Source organism: Pleurodeles waltl, chromosome 3_1 (assembly GCF_031143425.1).
Source record: "Pleurodeles waltl isolate 20211129_DDA chromosome 3_1, aPleWal1.hap1.20221129, whole genome shotgun sequence".
In the NCBI taxonomy this organism is placed as follows: Eukaryota; Metazoa; Chordata; class Amphibia; order Caudata; family Salamandridae; genus Pleurodeles; species Pleurodeles waltl.
Window position 1 is genome coordinate 908,241,169 of NC_090440.1, and position 25,219 is coordinate 908,266,387.

A 25,219-nucleotide genomic window follows, 5' to 3' on the forward strand; every position below is an offset into this window, starting at 1 on the left:
AACAACTAATGGCTAAGAAGGAGGCGACTTATGTCATGCTCAACATTGAAAAGTTAGAAAGATTGCCTTTTACCGTGGCCGAGATCCCCTCTGCAGAGTGGTTGATACACGGGGTTATTAATCTGCCTATTTCTACGTTACAATTCACTTCTTGTTTGAAACATGTTCCGGTAGGCAGATATGAGAAGTTGGGAGATAGTTATATCCATGAGGTGTGGGAGCTTCCCTTCTTGTACAAATGCCTCAATGGCATGAAAGAGGTCTTTCTTAGCGGTAGTGAATGCGAGACTTCAGTCAGCCATTCGATGATTTGTAAGCAGCTGTCCTTGCATGGGGCGTGTAATGCCTCGGTTGCAAACTTGGCTTGCTATCCGAAGGGAGTTCCAGTCCCCTTGATTAAACGCACATTCCAGGTGCTTTCAAACGGCAGCTACGTCCTCCTCAATAATGAAGACTGTTGTGGCATGCGGGCCGGAATAGTTTACGTTGTTTTGTCACTAAAGTCGTTACTTGCTGCGGGAGTGTGTTGTTTCCCCCCACTAAATTAAGGGAGGTAGCGGATATCTGGCCTCACATTGCTACTTTCAAGGTGAATTTCGACAAGTTAAGTAGACTAAAGGCTTTATTGTTTCAGAAGAATGTGGCCCTTACATCTGCACACGAGACCTACGCACTTCAAGTGGCAAGGTCATCAGCGGAAATACAGTCCCTGTTAAATACCAACTTTCCGAGCCACTTTGGTGAACTCGTGGGACGTATATTTAATGCGTCCAGCACAACTGGATTAGCAAATTTTTTCAAAGCCGTTGGTGTTGGTTTCGTTCACACCTTCTCTTCCATATTTGGCTTAATACCTTTGGCTATTCATTCAATTTTCGGAAGCATTTTTGGGGGATTTCCGATAACTTTGGCTTTATTAGCCGGCATTTTGCTGTTGCTGTTGTATTTCTGCAATGGCTGTCCCGCCGCAACAAGGACGAATGTGGGCGCTCCCATCAGCGCAGCTGTGTCGTGAACGCATGATGCAGCACTATTGAGCAACACTCCTGGAACATTTGGGGTGTGACTGGTCTCTGTCATTTAAACTGGTTTTGGATTGTGTGCAGCCCGTGTTTCGGTGCCATTGGTGCTGTTTTGAACATGCACTAGACGTCTGTCTCTCACAGCAGCGCCCCCCAGTGGTTGATGCTGATCTGTTGATGTTCCCGATGAGGGCTAATTACCAGACATGCGCGCTGCGGCTGCGTTTGCTTTGAGAAGCTGATTACAAGATACCCTTCCTAGAGGAAGTTGATATTAACTTGTTTACAGGCTCTGCACTGGATGCCGCCTTGGTTGACACTGGGGCTTTGGAACACACCTGCTCCCTAATAGTCTTTGGCGTGGATTTTCTGGTTTTGTCATCTGCCGAAGTGGAGAATCTCCTGCTTTCCATGACCACTGTTTGAATTGAGTTTGTTCTAAATTGACATTGTAATATGAATTCGGCAGTTTGCCGCATGCTCATTTTTTAAATTGAGGATTAATATACTTTGGTGTCCTCTTAACTTGCTGAAATTTGGTACGGTTTTAATGATTTTTTAGCTTAGGGCATTTTTAGCTTCGACTTAAACCACTTTCTACCGACAAGGGGAGGGTGTAGTGTAGCCATTTTTAATGTAGCTTTCTGCGCGTTTGCTTAACGTATAAGGCCTCTGTGCACTTTGCCCAGATGCACTTTATTTAGCCTCGCACTGTTATTTTACAATAACCAGTTTCACGGTCTGGATTTTATTTCACTCTATTGCACTGTTTAGCTTCCTTCAGCGCTGTGTTCTCAAACAATACATTCTTGCTCGCTCTGTGCTTCAGTCAAGGATACAGTCTGGTACATTGCCGATAGACGTGGTAGAAGTTTAGTCTTTATGGTTTGTAGAAAGTACACATCCTTACGTAGGGACGTTTCTTAGAACACCGGCGTGTTAGTTATAAAAACACTTTCTAGTCCTGGTACACGGAAGAGGGAGATTCCGACCAGGGACCCACAACTAGATGCTGACTGCCCTGTTGCAGATGCAGATACAGATCACAGGCTTTTGCTCAGGTATGAGGGTTGATGTCCTCCCGGGGGAACCTGAAAGGCAGGCTTAGAGCTTCACATGCTGTGCTCAAAATATAACTTAGAGAGAACATAATTTAGTTGCAATATCATAGCCTTATTCTTATGTTTCACTCTCCTCGTTACTATTTCAATCCTTCTGTGTTGTATGGTTCTGGTTATTGCGGCTCACTCCTTGTTATCTAAAATGCAGTCGTTTTATTAAACCAATCTTTAAAACTCAAACTGCCTTTGTCATTTATATATGAGACCACACTTTGTACGAGAGAGCTGGTTGTGACCTGAGTGACCACGACTTCCCTGGGAAGCACTAAGATGTCATGCGCTCGGCTGCCTAATTGTCTCTTCCCTTTGGAAGAGATGAGGCACTGCTAGTTAGCCAGAGCATAACCCGGATTTGGGGTGACAAGGGTCCTTCACCGTGGGTCAAACTTAGTCCCCCACACTGCGAACGATCTTGCCGCCCAAAAATCCAGTAGTCTCATTAGGATAATGAGAGCCTACGCGACAACAGAAGGATAGTACCTTGTTTTTACTGCTTTTATACAAGTGGGGTTGTGACTGCTTTTTCCTTTCCTATTACCAGTGGGGTTGGGGGAATGTGAGATGGTGTATTCCCTGTCAGTTGAAGTTTGTGGCCCATGTGTGATGATTAGATCATGGCCTCTGGCAACACAATGGATAGGGTACTTTGTGATGATCATGGGACCTAGCTGTGTTTGTATTCTGACGTTGTTGTCCAAGGTGGAGGTAACAGTATAGTGACAAAGGTGAGTAACAATCCCACAGATATGGGCTCTATGTGTATGGTTAAAGTACTGGGTCCTCAGTGAAGTTCTATGTGTGTTTCATGGGATATGTGATCATGTAGCTATGGTATAGGTTTGTGAAGAGCCTGTACCTGGTGATATATATGTCCCATCTGGCTGGCCCTGCCTTGTAGATGGCTTAGCATGGGCATGACTTCTATTACCTGTATTTGTGCATAGTATTCTCTATCATGCTCTATTTGCTGATTGGAATACTGGCTGTACTATGGTGTTGCCCTGGGTTTCAACCTCTCTGGCATCTGTCCTGTGACATTTCTGTTGTCATGTGTCTCCTGCGGAGGGAGCCTCCATCTGATGACCATTACACTGGCTTTTCGATGCAGGGTGGCACAGTTGGCAAGTATGGCAATTGTTGATGCATTAGGAAAAGACACATACATTAGCTGTGCTCAATTGTGATTTATTGTTCATATCAGAATACTTAAGGTCAAAATAAAAGTGATTAAATGAAGAATAAGGTAATGAGTGAGGTCATGGTAAATGGATTAATCAGAGTAGCAGCTATACTAGTTGGTTACACAGGTCCAGTGTCCTTGCACCATGAGAAAATGGAGTCATGCCTCGGAACAGTCTACAGGGTGTCTCAGTGGCACACAAGGGTGACACATCAGGAGAGGTTTACTTCCTGGCAGCGGGTTTAGTCTTGGCATCTGCTCCAGCTGGATGTCTGGGTGGATGTCCACATTTGCAGAGGGTTTCTTCAGCTGCAGAGGGAGGGGTGTCTGAGGCATTTGGTTTCTATGGCCATCGCCTCCATTCCACTAGCTGCTGCAGTTGTAGATGGGGCAGTTGTTACATTGCTAGTGGATGGCGTGTTGAGGGACCAATGAGAATGGTATTGATGGCCCTCAGCACCCCTTCATTGGTAGCCATGGTGGCTTCATGTGCCTACCACTGCTGCATGACTTGCTGGTGGTATTTCCTCTGCAGCCTTTGATTCTACCCCAACATGGTGATTATTTGACCCATCCTGTCCTGGGAACTTTGGTGTGCTCCCAGGACTTAGGAGATGGTTTCCTGGTCAGTGGAGTCCCTTTGAGGCCCCCTCTTCTGGCCCACAGCATCCCTCCCATGCACCCTACTCCCAGGTGCTTGTGCCCACTCCCAGTGATAGCAGGCCCTTCATTGTCAGGGATGTCAATGTTCGACTTGGGTCCCTGTACCCCGGGGCACACAATTGATTGAATAGTCCTTGGGACACAGTTTGGTGGGCAAATGGTTTCTTGTGATGTGGATACACTGGGGGGGATGTTGATGTGGGCAGGGAGTTGTTGACTGACCAGTTGTCCCAGATGGGCCAGGTTTTTTGTCATTGTTTAGACTTCCAGATATTCTTTCCTCACTGGGGCCTTCATCCTGAGGGGGACTGGCAGGGTTACCTGTGGAGTGAGTGAGACACAAAGCTCAGGTTAGAATGTGTGTTTTGTTACCTCTTTGTGAGATGCAGAGAGTGGCTTTACAAGATTCCCTGCAATGACATTGACAGAGGCTGCAAAGCATACCTGTGTTGTGCATACTACTCTGTGACTTGATTTCCATACTCCATGTTGGGAGCTGTCTTTCAAGTTTGGTACAGATTGCCCTGCAGATGGGTTCTGCTCACCTCTGTTACCTAGTGAATAGTCAGGCTTGCTACATGTCACACATTAAACCTGAGCAATGCCCAATGGAGTCCTATTGAGGACACAGTATGTGAGTATGCAAGGGTAATAGCCCTGTATTTAGATATTGTGCATATGCATCAACTCACCCATCTTACTTTCCAACCCAGGTTAGTCTATTTCTGGCTTGGGATATTTGATGTGTGGCCATTATTGATGGTCACTCAGCTGTAGCTGTGTTTTGCTTTGTTTGCTATTGTAAGTATGCCATTGCATTGCTGTCAATGTCATGTACTGGTCCTCACTATGACAATCTAGATGGTGTAGCCAGTACTTTAATTTTACATGCATGATGTGTGATGTGTTGTGCACATTGCAGGTCTTCACAATAATTGGATAGTGCATTCTAGGAGTTGTTGTGATATGATTAGCCAGCAGTTAACAAGCGATTGCCAAGGACTGTGAGGGCATTTGGGCTGAGTGGAGTGGTGGCTTGCAGGAGAGGGTCATTAGGTGAATAGGTGGCAGGCGTAGTGTGACATTTACTTAACTAGGGAGTATTTGAGTGGTAAGGAAGCATGCAGAACAATAGAGATGTGTAACATGACTGTTGTAGGCACTTACCAGACTCCAGTCCCCCAGGTATTCCAGTCAGGTCCTCAGGATGTAGTATGATGTTAACTGTGGGGGAGGATGTGGGGACCCCCCGTCAGTCTCCTACACGGCTATTTGATGGTGTGATGCCATGGAATACACCTTCCTCTGTAGGTCGTTCCACCTCTTCCTGATGTCCTCCCTTGTGAGTGGTTGGCTGCCTACTGAGTTGACCCTGTCGACTATCCTTTGCCACAGCTCCATTTGCCTGGCAATCAATGTTTGTTGGACCTGTGCTCTGAACAGTTGTGGCTCTACCATGACAATTTCTTCCACCATGACCCTCAACTTGTCATCTGTGAAATGTGGGTGTTTTTGCCGGGGACATGTTAGTGGTTGTAGTCAGTGTGTGGGGGGGTTGGGAGTGTAAGGGTGCAGTTTTGGGTAATTGGTGAGATGTGGGCTCTGAATTGTGAGGGTCAGACAGTTGTCATGAATTGTGTCTGCTAGTGATGTGTATATTCTCTTAGTTATGCTGATGTGTAGTGTGTGCTGCGTGTGATGTGTATGTGTGCCTATTGTGTAAAGGTGCTTTATCTATTATTTTCACCTACTCTATAGTTATCTGAATGGCGTTTTTGTTGCAAAGGATTGTGGGTTGTGTAAAGGTGTGCAGTGAGTAGGTGTGTCAGGTTTGTGGATGTGTGTCAGGTGTGGGGTATTCAAAGTATCCTACGTGGTGTGGTGTTCTGACTGATGTGAGTTCTGACTTTGGTGGTTTGCGTCACCAATGTTTTTCGGCCATGGAAGATCTGCTGTGGTGGTTTGTGGCTCGTAATCTGATGGGTGGATTTGTGTCGGGCTGGCGGTGCTGGTGCTGGACCACCTCTTTCCCGACCTCCACGGTCCTGGCAGCCCCGGCTGGGAGAATCCTCCATGGCGGCGCTGCAAGCAGCGCCGCCATGGGGATTCCGACCCCCTTCCCGCCAGCCTGTTTCTGGCGGTTTTCACCGCCAGAAACAGGATGGCGGGAACGGGTGTCCTGGGGCCACTGGGGGCCCCTGCACTGCCCATGCCACTGGCATGGGCAGTGCAGGGGCCCCCTAACAGTCTGCATAGCTCCTTGGTTGCTGAAGCAATAGGAACGTGGGAGAGGCCTGAGGCTTCCCCCATGGTCCCAGATAGCCCATAAGGGGCTTGTTATAAATATATATATATATATATATATATAAATAGATGTAGGTACCAAGGGAAGCTCTTGAGGGCTCCCCCACAGTCCTAGATAGCCCATAAAGGGCTCAAAAAGGGAAATAAACAAAAGCCTAATAGCTCAGCGTGAAGGTCACTGACTTTCTCACTGAGGGTTCAATCCAGCTAGACTCGTTTGTGTTTTTTTTTAAACTACAAATGGTTAAATATAACATAAAAGATAATTATATATATTTTTTTTAAAGAAATGCATTTTGATTTTTAAACTGAACAGATATATGTCATTTTAAGTATATGATTCATCAAAGCCTAGAAAAGTCTCAGGCCCTCATTATGAGTCTGGCCGTCATCTGACCGTCGGATTCACGGTGGCCGTCAGGACCGGTGCTGCTGTGACGATCCGACCGCCACATTACGACCATGGTGATCTGACCATCATGGTACCGCCATCTCTGCTGGGATCGGTGATCCCGACGGGCTGATGGTGACAGAGGTCAGGAGCAGCCCAGGCAGCCCTGTTACTGATTACAACCTTGTTCTCTGCCAGCCTTTTCGTGACTGTTTCACTGCCATGAAAATGCTGATGGAGAACATGTGCAAGGGGCCACAGGGGGCCCATGCACTTGGCATGGGTAGTGCAGGGGTCCCTCTGCCCAGCATCTTCACAATGCTCACTGTCTGCTGTGTAGACAGTGAGCATTGTGAGGGTGCTTGTGCCTCCTGCGGGCAGCAGCATTTCCGCCGGTTCGATTACAAGCCGGCAACAATGCTGCTGCCACATTCCCACTGGGATGATGGGTGAAAACCTTGGTTTTCACCCATCAGCCCAGCAGGAAAGTCGCAATGAGCCCTGCGGGAAGGTAGCCAGTATGGCGGCAACCTCCCCATAGGAAGCTCTGTTCGGCAGTCATCTCATCCGCAGAACTTGTAATGAGGCCCTCTATCTCTCTCCCTCTCCCTTTCTTTTTCTGTCTCTCTTTCAATCTCTTTCTCCCACTCACACTGCCGCTAAGACACTTATGCACCCACTCACAAACCCAATCGCTCATGCACCCACCAACAAACCCACTCAGACCCTTGTGCACTCTCTCACAGCCCCCAGTCAGACCCACATGCACCCACTCACAGACAATCTCAGACGTTCATGCACCCACTCACAGACCCACTCAGACTCTAACATACCCATTCATAGACCCACTGACACCCTGTTGCACCCACTCACAGACCCAAGTGTTTTGGCTTTTTCTGTAATTAACTCTCTCATTTTCCCTCCTACATTCTCACAGGCTGTTTTAATGCATTTCACAGGATATCCTCTTTCAGCAAATCTGGCACCATCCTCCTCTGTTCTGTCTCAAACAAATTTGGGTTACTGCAATTCCATTTTGCCCTGGGCATTTCCCCAAAGGGGATGCTCCATTTCAAACTCTTTGGGTAATGACTTTGGGGGTCATTACAACCCTGCGATTGCACCGCCAACAGGCTGGCAGTGCAATCTTGTGTATTTTGACCGCGGCGGAAGCGGCGCGGTCATACCGCCTGGGCCGGCGGTTTCCCGCCACATTTGCCCTGGCGGTGATAATCCGCCTGGGCAGCGCTGCTTGCGGTAATGGGAGTCGCACCTGTCGCGCTTTGCTGCATGGGGCCCTGTCAGGGGGCCCCTGCGACTCCCCATACCGCCAGCATTTTCCTGGCGGTTCAAACCGCCAGGAAAAGGCTGGCGGTCGGGGACTCGTAAGCAGTGCTGCCCAGGCGGATTATCACCGCCGGGGCAAATGTGGTGGGGCAAATATGGCGGGAAATACAGACAGTGAAAAGCGCGACGGGTGCAACTGCACCCGTCGCACGGCCGCAACACCGCCGGCTCCATTTGGAGCCGGCTCCTGTGTTGCGGCCGAGATCCCCGCTGGGCCGGCGGGCGGAAACCAGGTTTCCGTCCGCCGGCCCAGCAGGGACTTCAAAATGACCGCGGTGGGAGTGCACCTGCCCGCCAAGGTCATAATGTGGGCCTTTGTGTATGGAGAATATTGTTCCCTGCTGTCTCCTTTCTAAAATGACAAGTATTCACTGTCTCACCTACTATCTGAACAAGAACATCCAGAAATTCTATCTCATGTTTGTGAATTTTGTGTGCAAATTCCAAGTTCAAATTATTGTCTGATATATATTGTAAAAAGTCTTGTAAGTGATTCTTGAACCATCCCAGATTACAAACAAATCTGGTCCAGATTACTAGATGGTGTCCATTTCTCATTGCTGTCAGTCCAAGCATGCTCTGCTTCCCGTGACAAAGACCTGTTGGTTGAAACGTGTTGCCAAATAAATTTTCCTTTTAAAGTGCATCTGGGAGTGCAAATTCTTTCTTGGTAACGGAAACAAACTACCAAACAATTTTTCACTTATACGGTGGCCCGTTTTTTTGCACCTGCTCCCGTTTGGGAGGAAGTGGCCGGGAGTTATGGGACACTATGGCCCTCATTCTGACCTTGGCGGGCGGCGGAGGCCGCCCGCCAAAGTCCCGCCGTCAGATTACCGTTCCGCGCTCGAAAGACCGCGGCGGTAATTCTGACTTTCCCGCTGGGCTGGCGGGCGGTCGCCTTCAGACCGCCCGCCAGCCCAGCGGGAAAGAGGCTTCCACGATGAAGCCGGCTCGGAATCGAGCCGGCGGAGTGGAAGCTGTGCGACGGGTGCAGTTGCACCCGTCGCGTATTTCACTGTCTGCGCAGCAGACAGTGAAATACATGTAGGGGCCCTCTTACGGGGGCCCCTGCAATGCCCATGCCAGTGGCATGGGCACTGCAGGGGCCCCCAGGGGCCCCGCGACCCCCCCTACCGCCATCCGGATCCCGGCGGTCCGACCGCCGGGATCCGGATGGCGGTAGGGGGGGGCGGAATCCCCGCGGCGGTGCAGCAAGCTGCGCCGCCGTGGAGGATTCAATGGGGCGGCGGTACACTGGCGGGAGCCCGCCAGTGGTGCCGGTCCGAACGCGGCTTTACCGCCGCGGTCGGAATCCCCATTGGAGCACCGCCGGCCTGTCGGCGGTGCTCCCGCGGTCCTCCGCCCTGGCGGTCAAAGACCGCCAGGGTCAGAATGACCACCTATGTTTGTTGTGTATATATATATATATATATATATATATATATATATATATGATCAAGTGTTAGAAATTTTACATGCACCCAACTATAGAAATTCAACTGTTATAATTATTCTTATCTCAAGACACTATGAGGCTGGCGGTCAGGACCGTCGCTGCTGTGGCGGTCTGAATGCCATATTAAGACCTTGGCAGTCCGATCACCAGTTTCAAACGATCTCCGCCAGGAACAGTGATCCCGACGGGCTGATGGTGGCGGAGGTAGGAATCAGCCAGCGACCCTCTGCTGATTCCGATCTGGTTCTCCACCAGCCTTTTCATGGCAGTTTTTCTGCCTTGAAAAGGCTGGTGGAGAACAAGTGCAGAGGGCCGCAGGGGGCCCCTGCACTACTCATGCACTTTACATGGGCAGTGCAGGGGACCCCATGCCCTGCAGCCTCACAATAATTACTGTTTGCTGTTCAGACAGTGAACATAGCGAGCGGTTTGGTGCACCCTGCAGGTGACAGCATTGAAACTACAAGCCGAAGACAATGCTCCCGCCACTTTCCAGCTAAGCTGACTGACGGAAACCTCAGTTTCCGCCATTGAGGCTAGTAGGAAACTCTCAATGAGGTCTGGCGGGGAGGAAGCCAGTGTGGCGGCAACCTCTCCGCCGGAGGTTTGGTGTACGGTTCTTTCCATCTGCCGAACTCCTAATTAGGCCCCAAAACCTGTCCCCCTACCATTCACAGCTTTCTCATCAATAATTTTATTGTAAATGTTACACTGATGTTATTGAAGATGTCATTACTGATGTAATAAGTGGGGTAATTAGCAGTGCATAGAGAGGACGCAAGTTATAGTTGCCTTAGAGCATGAGTAATAGTATCTTCAGATAAGTATGCCTATAACTGTTCAAGTTCTATGACTTTCTGCATGTAAAATATGAACCTAACTATAACGTCCCTCTAACCTTTGTTTTCTTAGTGAATTTCTAAGGTATTTTAAATTATATTTCCTAACTGTAATGTCCCTGTAATTTGTGTTTAAATTTTTAATTTGTGTTATATTTAGATATATGTAAACCTATGTATTTACATTTGCACACACACATATAACATAAACAATAAAATCATAAAAATATAAACAATTCAATAAGAAAAATATATTAATTCCTTATGATTATAAACAAAATGAACAAAATATTAAAGATAAAAAATACAAAAAATATTACAAACATTCAAATAAATTTTAAAATAAAAACAAAATTTTTAAAATATAAATAAGTGAAACAATTAATACTATAAAATCTATTCGTTATAGTGAGCCAGTCAGCACAGCAGTAGGAAAAGTGTTGGACTTCAGAGGGTTGAAAAATTGTTTGATTTTGGAGGGGTGAAACTTACTATTCCCACTCCAAACAGTAGTGAAACCCTGTTGAACTATGAAGAGGTTAATTTTAGGATTCCTACTGCAGTCTAAGAAACAGGAGGGAAAATACTTCAATTCAAACACATTGAATATATGAGTAACCCTGTGAATGTAGAAAAAATATTACACTCTTAATAAAAAAATAATTAGCATAAAAAAGATAAGTATTAAAATACTAAAAACAATTAACCAATTAACATAATTACAATTCAATAAAAAGTTATCAATTAATAAATATTTGTTGTTCAATTATTAATTACCTTATCAACCTGTACCCCTACAAATACAGCTGCCCACAGTTAAAATATAAAAATAACTATTCCAGAACTTACATTTTTAAATGAAATAAATACGTAATGAACAATTATAAATTAATTGTTAGTTATTTATTAATCACTTAATATCCCACCTTAGACCCTTACAAACCCAGCATCACCACGTAAAATGTAAGTAAAATGCATTTCATATTTTACATAATTAAAAATCAATTAAATTACTAATTATCAACTAATAATAAACAGTGAATTAATTATTGCCTAGTCAATTTCCCACATACATCCCTACACATCTAGCACCCTACAACTAAAATATAAGGAAAATAAATAACTATTCCACATATTACATTTTTAAAACTCAATTAAGTGATTAATTAGCAATTAATAAATAATTGTTAAATAATTATTATTTAATTAACTTTCCACCATGCACCCATGCAAACTTAACGCCCCATAACATAAAACAGAAAAACATTAGTATTACATAAATTACATAATAGCTATCAGGATAATATTTTAATAACATTTATCAAATAATTCTTAATGATGTATTACCTATTTGGCTTCCCACCCTATCCCCCACAACCTAACAACCCACTACAACATTATAGTTTACTATTAAAAAATAATTAAACATTCTAAATCACTTAAAACTAGAAAGCTATATTTTAAAACCAATTCATAACGTTTATGCAAACAATAGTAACACATACATTTATCAATTAAACACATTAAAATAATTAAAACAGCACTCCCTTGCTACAGTCCAGCATGTTTCTTGAAATTGCCAGTGTGCAGTGCACTTCTCTCTTCCCACATGCCACCGCCTGCTGCTCCTGACCCTCAAAGTTCCACGAACTGCTGTATTGTCCTGTTGCCAGCACAACCTTTTGCTTTGTTCCTCTGTTGCAAGCATAACCTTTTGTTTTTTTGCTACTCTGCTGAGTTAGCCCTTCACTTTCCTGTTTAGTTAGCCTGCATACAAATCATTAATGTTGTTTTGCAATTTGTTTTACTGCTTTCCTTCACTTTCGCCCTCCTTGTCTCACTCTTTCCTGCAGTCTCTAACCTCTCACCACCAGCTTCCCACCAACCAATGCCCCCCTCGTCCTCAGACCAACTTAATGGATGCCGCAGCATAGCCGCATAGCAGAGACACACAGCAGGTGCACCAAAAGCAAGCCCATCTGCCCCTGTCTGCGCTTCAACCGTGCCCAGTGCCAGGAACCCTGGCCCTTCTACCATCCAAGATACACCGCTGCAGAGCTCCTGGCCCTGGATCTCAGTCATCACAACAGCAACTGCTGCATCACATCACCTGCCACTGTTTTTGATTCACCTGCAACTCAGGACCTCATGTCCACACAGAAACCTTCACCACACCCAACTAGCCAATCACGGACACCCCGGAACTGCTTCACTGCATCCTGCTTAACGTCTGATCTCTCTGCAAACATGCCACCAAAATCAGGCACACCATCACTACCCTCACCATGATGTGATATTCATCACAGAGACCTGGCTCAACCCCTCCTCCACCCTCGACATCGCCGTCACAACACCCAATGGCTACACTTGGATCGCACCAACAAACAAGGAGGAGGCATCTCCATCATCCACAAACAAGCACTCCGTTGCACCAACACCGAAGACGACATCACACCAATCATGGAAACCTCAACTTCTAGCTGGAAACCGAGGGCAGAATGACCATCAGAGGCAGCCTCACCTACAATACCCCAGAACCATGTCCCAGCTTCCCAAATGCCATCCCCAAATTCACCCCAACTCCAAACACTATAGCTTCCTTGGTGACCTCAACTTCCACCTTAACGACCTCAAAGATGCCAACTCCACCAACCTCCTGGAAAGCATGAGCAACATCCGACCCACCCAACTGGTATTTGACCCCACACACATCACAGGACACACATTGTACCCAATCTTCACAACCAGCGACAGGGTCAAGTATAGTCATGTCACTGAACTCACCAGGAGCGACCACGCCATGGTCCACTTCACATTTCAGGATCCCTGGTCACCAACCCCAAGCCCCCTGCTCCACCCACTGAAGCTGGAACAAAGTGACTGACACTCAACACCACCAAGCCCAGCACCACAACCAACCTGGATCAAGCCGTCCAGAAATTATTCGCCCGAATCACCAACTGCATCAACAGAGTTGAGCCAGCCAAGACCAGAAGAGCTACCAAGCAAGCTAGCTGGTACACACCAGAACTCAGGACCCTTAAACACTGCAAAGAACTGGAAAGAAGGTGGAGCACCAGCCAAGACCACACAGACTGAGCCACCTTCAAGTCGGCCATCATCAAATACCACCAACGCCTCCAGGACACGAAATGACATGTCATAGCAGACTGTATCGAAACAAATGCCAACTACAGCAAGAAATGTTTCAGCATTGTCAGAGAGTTCTCCTGCCCATCAGCCATCAAGAAGTCAATCCCCCCTTCCCAGGAACTCTGTGACCTGCTGGTGAAATCCTTCCACAACACGATGTCCACCATCTAGAGTAACTTCAAACTCCAACCCACTGACCTCTACAATGTCCTCACACCATCTGATGCCACCCACCCACTCACCACATGGGAACAGCTCAACACACACAACACCACAGCCATCATAAACTCCATCCACTCAGGAGCATCCACGGACCCCTGCTCACACCACCTCTTCAACTTTGGGAGCAAAGAAATCAGCTCTATCCTCAATGCATCAATCACCATGGCTGCCGTCCCCAATCGATGGAAACATGCAGACGGCAGGCTCCTCCTCAAGAAGCCTTCTGCAAGCCCCAGCGATCTCAAGGAATACTGCCCCATCTCACTGATCTCTTTCCTTGCCGAGGTCCTAGGGAAGGTCATCAACTACCAGCTCACTGAACACCTGGAGAGAAGCAACCTGCTGGACACCTCCTAGTCTGGCTTCCATGCCAATCACAGCACTAAGACCACCTTGATTGCTGGCACCACTGACATCAGAGCCCTCCTCTACTGGTGGGGGGAACACTGGCCTTGATCCTCCTCGACCTCTCAGCAGCATTCAGTACTGGATCCCTCCCCACCCTCATCAAGATGATCCACCACATTGGGATCCAGAGTACGCCCTTCCTCACAGGATGGACCCAGAAAATCTGGCTATTACTCTTCACCACAGAGCCCAAGAACATCATCTGTGGCATCCCTCAAGGTTCATCCCTCAGTTGGACCCTGTTCAACACCTACATGACACCCTGGAGACATTGTCAGAGCCCATGGCCTCAGCATCATATCCTACGCAGATGACACCCAACTCATCCTCTCACTCACAGAAAACACCCCCACCACTAGAACTAACTTCCACAATGCCATGACAGATGTCACCGACTTGATGAAGACCTAAACACGGACAAGACGGAAGTGCTGTTTGTTAGGAACAACACCTACTTATGGGACAACACATGGTGGCCTGCCCAATGCAGACCACACCCCCAACCTCGACATCATCCTGGGCAGCAAATCCATCATGAAATGCCAGGTCAACACTGTCTCGTCTGCCTGCTTCCACACTCTCCACATGCTTGGAAAGATCTTCATATGGGTTCTCATCAGCACCATGAAAACAGTCATGCAAGCCTTTGTCACCAGCCGGCTGGACTACGCAAATGCAATCTATGCTGGAATCACCACCCAACTCCTAAAGAGACTCCAGTCGATACAGAACTTAGCGGACAGACTCATCTTCAACAGCCCAAAGTCGACCCACATCACTCAGGAACTTCCACTGGCTCCCGTTCCAGAAAATATGCAAATTCAAGATACTGACACATACCTAGAAAGCTCTCCATGACCATAGACCAGCATACATCAACTACTGCCTGAACTCCACCAACCACCAAGACACCTGCGCTCCTCCTCGCACACACTCCCCATATCCACCGATGCCATAGTGGAGTCCTTTTCCTACTCTGCTGCCGAAGCCTGTAACTCCCTGCCACCTTTGAACATTACCACCTCTCACAGTATTCAGAGAGGTACTCAAGACCTGGCTTTTCGATGATCTCAGCACCTGAAAACCCTTACTGGTGAGTATGGATTGATTGATGGATTGGTTGATTGAAAGCAATATTCAAAACATGAATATTATTTACAAAGATATTACTTTCTCAGAAAACAATATTCTTGTCAATAGTATCTGTGCAGCATGATATTTGTGTGTTACAATATTTATTTCCAATAGTTCTGTCGCCCAATATTGTTAAAACAATATTTTGGGGATGTGGCCAATATGGGGGATGGGTAGGACATGCGTTTTTGGATCTCTGTCCCTGTCGCCGACCAGCCCCAGTTAATTGTCCAGCTCTGATCCCTTGTGGACACTTGTCTGCTGCTAGGTATTGAGGAATCCCCTGTTGATGACCAACAGTCCGGTCCCCAAGCTCGGAAGCCATGCAAACTCTTGGAGCAAACCCTCGCCCAAGGAGTAATGTCCAGGTCCAGAGAATATTGCTCTGGAGAGGGGAGAGGTGCTAGAGACACTGTCCGGGAATGCTGCAGGGACAGATGCCACATGAGGTCTGTGGAGACTCCCAAGAGAGGTTTAATACTGGGGGCTGGGAGCGGGAGGTGGGAGCCGGGGTCAGATGCCTTGAGCCACCACACAACCTTGATACCTTCATACCCAGTGGGACTTTTTTGATGCCTTTTGAGATCTCTCATTAGAGAACTTTATTGTATTTGTTCATGTGTCTAATTCTTATGGTTTATTGGGGGGTAACCTCACAGAAAATTAGGTTATCTTGCTTTTCTGACCCACATAAACACTGTCCCGTCCATTGTTGGAGTCGGATATGGAAAGTGAGGATGGGGCTCCAATGACAGGGTCTTTCATTGCGTATCCCTCACACCCACAACACACACTACACTCAGGATTCTCACCCTCAATGTGAAAGGTGTTAACAATCCCAATAAACGATGTGCTGTACTGACCTATCTTTAACACTCAGAAGCAGATATCTGCCCCTTGCAGGAAACCCATTTAGTCACCAGCGACTGGCATAGGCTGTGCTCCTACTCTTTCCCACACCAAATATTCTCATCCACCCCCCCCAAATCTGCAGTGGCTATATTAGTGTCCCGCTCTTTACGCTCCAAAGTGGGATTCAAACTGGTTGAAATCAAAGGCAGGCTACAGGCACACACAGTTGGCGCTCAGACATTTACACTTGGGACCCTGTATGAGGTACAGGAATGCTTCCTTCAGCATGCAGTAGCGGAGATCATGTCCACCTAGGATAGACTGATGCTTTTGTGAGGGGACCTCAACTTAGTTTTCACCAACAACCTCAATAGATCTGCCCAATGCTATGGACACACTGGGGCTCTATCCTGGGAGGGCGAACACTGGCTATGGGAGATGGGTTTAAGGGATCTCTGGCATGAATTACAAACCCCCTCTCGATATTACACATTTTATTCTCATGCTCATAATACATACGCCCCCTAGACCAATTTTTGGGCATGCAGGAGTTACAGATGTTAGTCGCAGCTTCAGAAATCGAGCCCCTTTTCCCATCAGATCATGCTGCAGTATCCCTTACCCTGACCATCCCTCCTGAGAGATGTCCCCCACAGACATGCAGGATGCAGGATGGAGGAAACCCTACTGTAAAGGCCTGAGCTAATAAAGGGTGTCAATCAAGCTAGAGTGGCTTTCCTGTCAGTAAGTTATACCGCTGATACCTCCATTTCCGCAATATGGGAATCCCTAAAGGCCATCATTCAAGATGAATTAATTGTGGTCTCTGCGGGAACCAGTACAGGAACTTCAACACATCCACAAACGTACTGGTGCTCCGCAGGTCTGGCAACAGTTAGATGCAGCACACACACAACTGGCTGGCCTAGACTGAATATGCCGCACTGTGGCTCTGATACTCCTTTAATGTGGTGGCGATAGATGTGGTCGCCTTTTAGCCAATAGACTAAGGGCACAGCATCAGGCTATGGGCGTGCACTCTCTAAGGGCCATCAATGGCTCTAAAATCATGGGAGACAGCCCCATAGCTTTGGTCTTCGGAGACTTCTATAAAGACTCTGCCCCTGGAAGACCAAACCCTTTACCTCCAAGACGCACACACATCATGGTTGACACCAGACCAGGTGGCTACCCTGGATCACCCAATCTGGATTGAAGAAGTCAGCTCTGCTAATGCTTGACAGAGGTCCCAAGGGCTGAACAGCTTTCCGGTGCTATTTTATAAAACCTTCTGCACTACGCATGCAACCCTATAGACCTGACTTTTCAACTCGATCGCAGTACGGGATAGAGTTCCACCCACTATGTGTGAAGCCTCTATCATGGTTATCCCAAAGTCGGGGAAAGACAAACAACAATGCAGCTCATATTGCCAGATATTTTTAATTAATATGGGTATCAAACTGTTCGCTAGCATCTTTGCTACCCGACTGGGTTCTCTATTACCGGGCCTGATGAGCCCTGATCAGGCGGGCTTTGTACGAAATAGACAGTATAATGACAACACTAAAAACATTTTGCATCTGATAGATAGCGCTCAACGCTCTCATTGGGAACTCTGGTTCCCCCACATTAATTTACCCTTTGCCAAGTTTAGGGAACTAACACTTGCCAAATACCATCGCTTACTACGTCTAACAATGAATACGCCTAACATTGATGTCACCACACAACCCAACGATACTGACTAGGACGACTACACTCACTTCCTGGGTTAACATATTATGGCCCTCATTATGACACTTGTGGTAAATCCCGCTGACCGCAACAGTGACGGCCACCAACTTACTGCTGCGGTGGCAAATATCCGTTCACCAGATTATGACACACACACACCAATCCGACAGAATACAGCCACATACACAAATCTGCCAGACCAAAGGTCAGTACAAAAGTGGCAGTCCCAAAACCCACACCCTTACACCAACAGAACAACGCCCATCACATAATGACCTACGAATCACCACAGCGGACATTCAATGGCAGTGAACCATTGGCGGTACATACCGCCACGTTCAGAATGGACACCCACACACAAAACAACACTACATTGGACAATTCAAACAACACACACCTGGCACCCATACACCCACCACACCCACACCACTATAAAACACACACCCACAGAACCCAGAACCCATTACTAATACAAACCACAGCCACCAGACTGACACTAAGACCACTGCAACAACTAGAGCCACACACCACTCACACCCATACACCCCTCACGCACTCCACATCACACACCCTAACACATTACCCAACACACCCTCACCCATACAAATCACACAACACCCATGGCACCACAAAGGCACCTCCATTTCACTGAGGAGAAGTTAAGGGTCATGGTGGAGGAAATCGTCAGGGTAGAGCCACAGCTATTTGGAGCACAGGTGCAGCAAATATCAATAGCCAGGAAGATTGAGCTATGGTGGAGAATCGTGGACAGGGTCAACGCCGTGGGACAGCACCCAAGAACAAGGGACAACATCAGTATATATACAGAGGACTGGCGGTGGACCCCCACCTCCTCCCCCACAACTCACAGCATGGGAGGAGCAAGACTTGGCAATACTGCATCCTGAGGGCCTGGCCGGAGTAGGAGGAGAACTGGACTCAAGTGAGTTGTCTTTCAACAATTATCACCCCCCATACCTGCATGCCATCACATACCTTCACCCTCACTCCCATCACTCCACTCCATCCCACACACTCCACATCGCACTAATCCCAATGCCAAGCCCTGCATGCTGTACCAATGCATGGACACCCATCACAGCCCTGCATGGACACTCATCACTAAAGCATGCACAGCATAGGGAAACTAACAATCCCACCATACACCAAAATGCACAAGCAAAAGCTGGCATGGCAACACCAACCATAGAGGGGAAGCCAGGGATGTACAATATGTCATACACATGAAGCATAATACGTAATTTACATCCCCACAGGTACCCTTGCAAATGTCACTGGAGAGGAGGTGCCATCACTATCCAGTCCCCCAACAGAAGAGGCCCACAGTGATGACAGTAACTTTGGTCTTCAGGATCTGGATGATCTACCTGGCCCATCAGGGGCCACTGGACAGCCGGTCACCCAAGCCCAGTCACAGACCTCCACAGAGCCTCCCTCATCAAGAACCAACATCACAGCACCCACCCAGCCTCCCCAAACCTATGTCCCCAGGACAGGCCAATCAGCAGTGTGCCCACCTGTACAGGGATTCCTGAATACACCTCACACACAAGACAATCAGGGACTTGGGGTCAGTGGCAGTGGGCACATCGTTCAGGGGGCAGAGGCACAGGCCACCTGGGACACTGGGAGGACTGCTGTGAACCAGGGGGAGGACAGGAGCAGGGAACCGACTCTCCGGGAGACACTCTCCGAGATCCTTGGAGCCAATCAACATTCCCAGGACACGATGGACCAGATCCTAGACAATGTGCAGGAGAACAGGTGGCTACAGGAGGGTCAATATCAGGGGATCAGGGAGGACTTGCAAGCCATCAACAACATCCAGATCTCCGTAGCAGGGGTGCTGGCAAACATGGCCAACATTATGAGGGAGGCAGTGTCACACCAGCGGGCCACTGTCACTAGCCAGTCATCTGAACAGCCCTCCACTTCTGCTGCCCCCAGTGGTCAGGAGGCCCCCCCAGGACCAACAGGCCACCAGCACCCCTCCCCTGCAGAAGGTGAACCACCCCGCAAACGCTCCCAGCGATCCAGACAGAAGCCAGAGACACTTGCCAAGACCATCGCTAGGAAATGAGACTCTCCTGATTGTCCCTCTTGTGTCCCACTCAGTCACCTTGTCCTCCTTGAACTGACATTTCTCTCCTTAATATGTCCCCTTGGACAATGCACCTGTGCTGTGAACAGACTGGACAGATACCCTGGACTTTCCTCCATCATCACCCCATCCCATTCCACTTTCCCCTCTATATATTAGCACTACAATAAACACCCTTTGATAAAAATCGACTTCGAGTATGTCATGTGTTTCAAATATGTATTGATTGACACAGCTACAACCATTGCAAATGAACTGTACATAGAATGAGCATAGAATTAATGACCTGTAGCTGGCTTTTGTGATCACACCAGGAGTATTCGTCAAATCACCAGCATCTGCAAAATGAATATCCAGAGGTAACAGTAAGTGGGCATAGAAGTGGGAAATACCAGCATGCAAAAGCCACACAGAGTACAACCAAAGTCCTTGAAATGTAAAGTTGCACTGTCTCACCTGTGTGTCATTGGAAGTACTGACAGATCACAGATGTTCTGTTGTCCACATCCTCATCCTCTGCCTCCTCATCCTCACTGTCCACAGGGCCCACTTCTGCCACAGGAGCATCTCCAGTCTCCTCCTGCTACAGAAAAGGTACATGGCATCTGAGGGCCAGGTTGTGCAACATGCAGCATGCCACTACTATCTGGCAGACCTTCTTGGGTGAGTAGCACAGGGATCCACCTGTCAGATAGAGGCACCTGAAGCTGGCCTTCAGGAGGCCAAAGATCCTTTCAATGATCCTTCTGGTTCGCCCATGTGCCTCATTATAATGTTCTTCTGCCCTTGTCCTGGCATTCCTCACAGGGGTCAGCAGCCATAATAGGTTTGGGTAACCATAATCACCTGCAAATATCGAGGGACAACATTTAGCCACACATTATCCTATATGGCCAACACCATAGGCATGTACCAACATATACTAGGTGGGAACCACGGCTCACGTATTAGCCACACCCTGTGCCTCTGTAGTTGGGACATCACATTTGGGATGCTGCTATTCCTCAGGACAAAGGCATCATGTACAGAGCTTGCATACTTAGCACTGATGTGGGATATGTACTGGTCTGCCAAGCACACCATCTGCACATTCATGGAGTGGAAACTCTTACAATTTCTGAACACCTGTTCATTCTGGAGGTGGGGGGACAAATGCAATATGTGTACCGTCAATAGCACCAATTATATTGGGGATATGACCCATTGCATGGAATCCGGCCTTCACAATGGCCAAATCCTCAACCTGGGGGAATGCAATGTAGCTGCACATGTTTTTTATCAGGGCAGACAACACTCTTGTCAGCACTATTGGGAACATTGGCTGTGACATTCCTGCTGTCAAGCCCACTGTCACTTGGAAAGAACCAGTTGCCAGGAAACGGAGAACTGATAGCACTTGCACAAAAGGGGGGATGCCAGTCGGATGACGGATACCTGATATCAGGTCAGGCTTCAATTGGGCACACAGCTCTGTGATTGTGGCCCTGTCCAGTCAATAGGTGAGTATTATGTACCTGTCCTCCAGTATAGCCAAGTCCACCGGGGGTCTGTACACAGGGGTATGTCTCCATCTCCTATTCATTCACAGCGGTAGGTATCTAAGGTACAAAAGAGTGAGGAGGCTATCACAAACTGAACAATAGAGCCACAACAGCAGTCCGCAATGTGCAAACATGTTATGGGACAGTGTAATTTGTCAATTATGTGCCTATTTATCCAGTGATGCAGCATTAATCCATAGGCAAGTTCCCCACTCCCCCTGAAATGGGTTCTGCCTGTCCTGTGTGGAGGGACAGGTGGAAGTAAGGTAATGCCGCTGACGTTGACCGCCATGGCGGTCGTGAACCGCCATGCAAATCCTCATTGGTTATAATTGGGCCCTATGGGGTACAGTGGCCAATGGTGATCTATGCTGGCGGTGACGGTATGCACCGCCGCGGATGTGACCACCATTTTCTATCAGATTCCTCACTTGTTTCCTGACCTTCCATAGGAGAGGACCTACACTGCATGTGCTGCTGTGACCTGTGTCTGGAACCTACCATGGCCTGTGTGACCAGGATAAATACCCCAGCCTTCACTTCTGAAGAGTTGGAGCGACTGGTGAACGGGGTCCTACGCCAGTACGGACTGCTGTATGGACCTCCAGACCAACAGGTGAATACACTGTGAACACGATGCATGTGGCATGAATGCATGGAAGTGTGTGTGAAGGCATCGTATAGGGGGTTGGGTAGGTGGATGTCCTCTTGGCAGTGTACACCTTGTGTGCTGGGCTATATGGGTGACAATGGTGATGGAAACGGGTATAATTGGCCATTTGTGTTACTGGCTAGACTGTTTGTCTAATGGTTTTCTCTTGTCTGTATTGCCTCTGCAGGTCAGCGCCCATCAAAAGAAGGAGTTGTGGACCATGGGAGTCTATGGCAGGCAGGGCACCCACTGTCGCAAACGGTCGGAGGACCTGAGACGGTGGGCACGGAAGACCGTGGAGGCCCAGCTGGGAATGGCCTCCCAACGAGGAAGAGGGTGGGCATCTCCTTCGCTCAGACACCTCAGGCCCTGCCTCAGTCACCCCTGCTTCACTGAGTGAGAAGGCTATTGACCTCCTGAGATCAATCTCTGTAGGGCAATCAAGCATTGTGAATGCCACCCAGGGGCTGGCATCCCAGATGCAGCAATGCAATGCATTCCTGGAAGGCATTCACAGTGGATTGGCGGCCCAACAGAGATCGATTCAGTCTTTAGCCTCCTCTCTGATGGCAGCCATTGTCCCTGTTTCTACCGTCCCCCCTCCAACTACCACTTCCCAGTCTCATTCTCCTCAACCCTAACCCATACCAGGCACACATACTGATGAGCCAGCATACAAGACAACACCTAAGAGTGGCATAGGCAAACAGAAGCAACACACTTTATCCCACAAGCACTCACGCAAACACCAGACAGTTGCAGACACGACATCATACACTACCTCTACTGTGTCCTCATCCTCCTCCTCCTCTACCCCCTCCCATTCACATCCACACTCACACCTGCATGCACTACATCAACATCCACTACCAGCTTCACCACACCAAGCAGCACATACACCTCACTAGCAGACACCTCCACAACAATCATGCACGCGTCCCCTGTGTCCTCTCCCACCCTGTCTGTCCCCCCCCCAAAGGACAAATACGCAAGCACTCACACACCCAATGGCCATCCACCTCACATCAGCATACAGCCCATGCACCTGCACCCAAATCCAGCAGAAATACACCTCCTACAACCACTCCCACAACCTCCACTCCCATCACTCCTCCCGCCACACCGTCCCTAAGAAGCTTTTCCTTGCCCAACTTGACCTCTTCTCTCCCCCTGTCCTGCCTGTAAGAGCAGGGTCCCAACGACCCAGCCCAGCACCTCACAGTCCACAGTGACAGTGGTGGCACCACCTAGTCGTATTGGGAAGGATACCACACCTCCAGCCAAGAAGGGGAAGGAGCCTGCACCTGCAGGCAATAAGGGGAAGGAGCCTGTACCTCCAGGCAAGAAGGGGAAGGAGCCTGCACCACCAGGCAAGAAGGGAAAAGAGCCTGCACCTCCTGATTTGAAGGGGAAGAAGCCCTCGACTCCTGCCTCGAAGGCTAAGGACTACGTACAGCCTGCCATGAAGGGGAAGAAGCCATCAACCACTGCCTGGAAGGGTAAGGAATCCACGCCCCATTGCATGGAGAGGACGAAGCCCTCTACTCCAGCGGAGGCTGTCAGCATGACACCTCAACCACCCCCAGCGGTCACGTGGCCCCCACCACCAGCTGAGGAAGTGCAGCCATCACCACCAGCAGAGGCTGCCCAGGAGGCACCTCCATCTTCTACCACACCGCAGCCATCACCACCTGCAGAGGCTGCCTGGTAGGCATCTCCATCTGCCACCACACTGCAGCCATCACCACCTGCGGAAGCTGCCCAGGAGGCACCTCCATCTGCCACCACACTGCAAACATCACCACCTGCAGAGACTGCCCAGGAGGCACCTCCATCTGCCGCCACACTGCAAACATCACCACCAGCAGACGCCATGTAGGCCACCCTCCAGGGGATGCTATATGAGGGCCCCCCTCCAGAACCAGTGGGAAAATCACCCACCTGGGAGACTGAGCCCTTGCACTCCCCAGGACAGGAAAATGGGCATGGAGGCCTCTCCAGAACCAGTGGGCAAGTAACCCACTCCAGAGACTGTGGCTTTGCACTCCCCAGGACAGGGAAATAGGCATGGAGCCCCTGCCAGAACCAGTGGGCTTGTTCCTGACTCTGGCTGAGGTGCCCCCATCCCCCTGAGGTGCCTGCCCACTTGCAAACTGATGCCTCTGCATAGTTCTATCCGGATGAAGTCAGGATTCGAGTTGGGCCTTGGACTGTGCCCTGTGGCCACATGGACCCTTTGAACATTGGACTGGGCTGTGTCCCTTTGTGTACATATGTACATATCTGTTTCACAGACAATGCGATTATTTATTAGTTATTGATATTAATACATTCACCTTTGTGCATTCCTGTTGTCCTTGCATTGTTCTGCCGTGTAGCTGGTGCATATTGTTTTTCATGTGCAGCTAGACGTGTGTATGGTGTGTGTGTGTCGGGTGTGTGTTGTGCGTGTGTCACTCTTGTTTTCCTCCCTCCCTCCCTTGTGTGCTTCGTGGCTGTACTCACCATCATCATCTTCGTCGGCATTGGTGTTCCAGGTGGAGCATAACGTAGAAGATCATCGGGAAAACTTGCAGTTCGGGTTCCATGGCGGCATTGTTCTTCCCTGTGTCTCTAATGATGAGTCTTTTCTCTTCAGTGATGTGTTTCCGCCAGGCTTTTGATGGTGTTGGTACCGCCCCAGAAAACATGGTGGTTTCCTGTGTCATAATATGGTGGGCAGTACTTTGTCTCCCGCCTGGCTGTTGATAGCAACCGCCGGCGTGCATGGTATTTCCACCCTGGCGGTTGGTGTGGTACATTGGCTGTCTCTAGGAGTTATCAATGCCAGGGTCAGAATTTGGTGGTAATTACTGCCAGGCTGTTGGCAGTATTATCACCATTCTATCATTAACCGCAAGGGTCATAATGAGGGCCAAAGTGTTGTGTTTTTAACTTTTTATTATTTCAGTATTGTTGGGTGTTTGTCTATTTTGGGGTAGTATTTACTTAGGTATATTTGGGGATTTAATTTATTTTTGTAGGAAGGCAAGAGGACATAACTTTACAGAGAGTAAATTGGTGCACTGATAT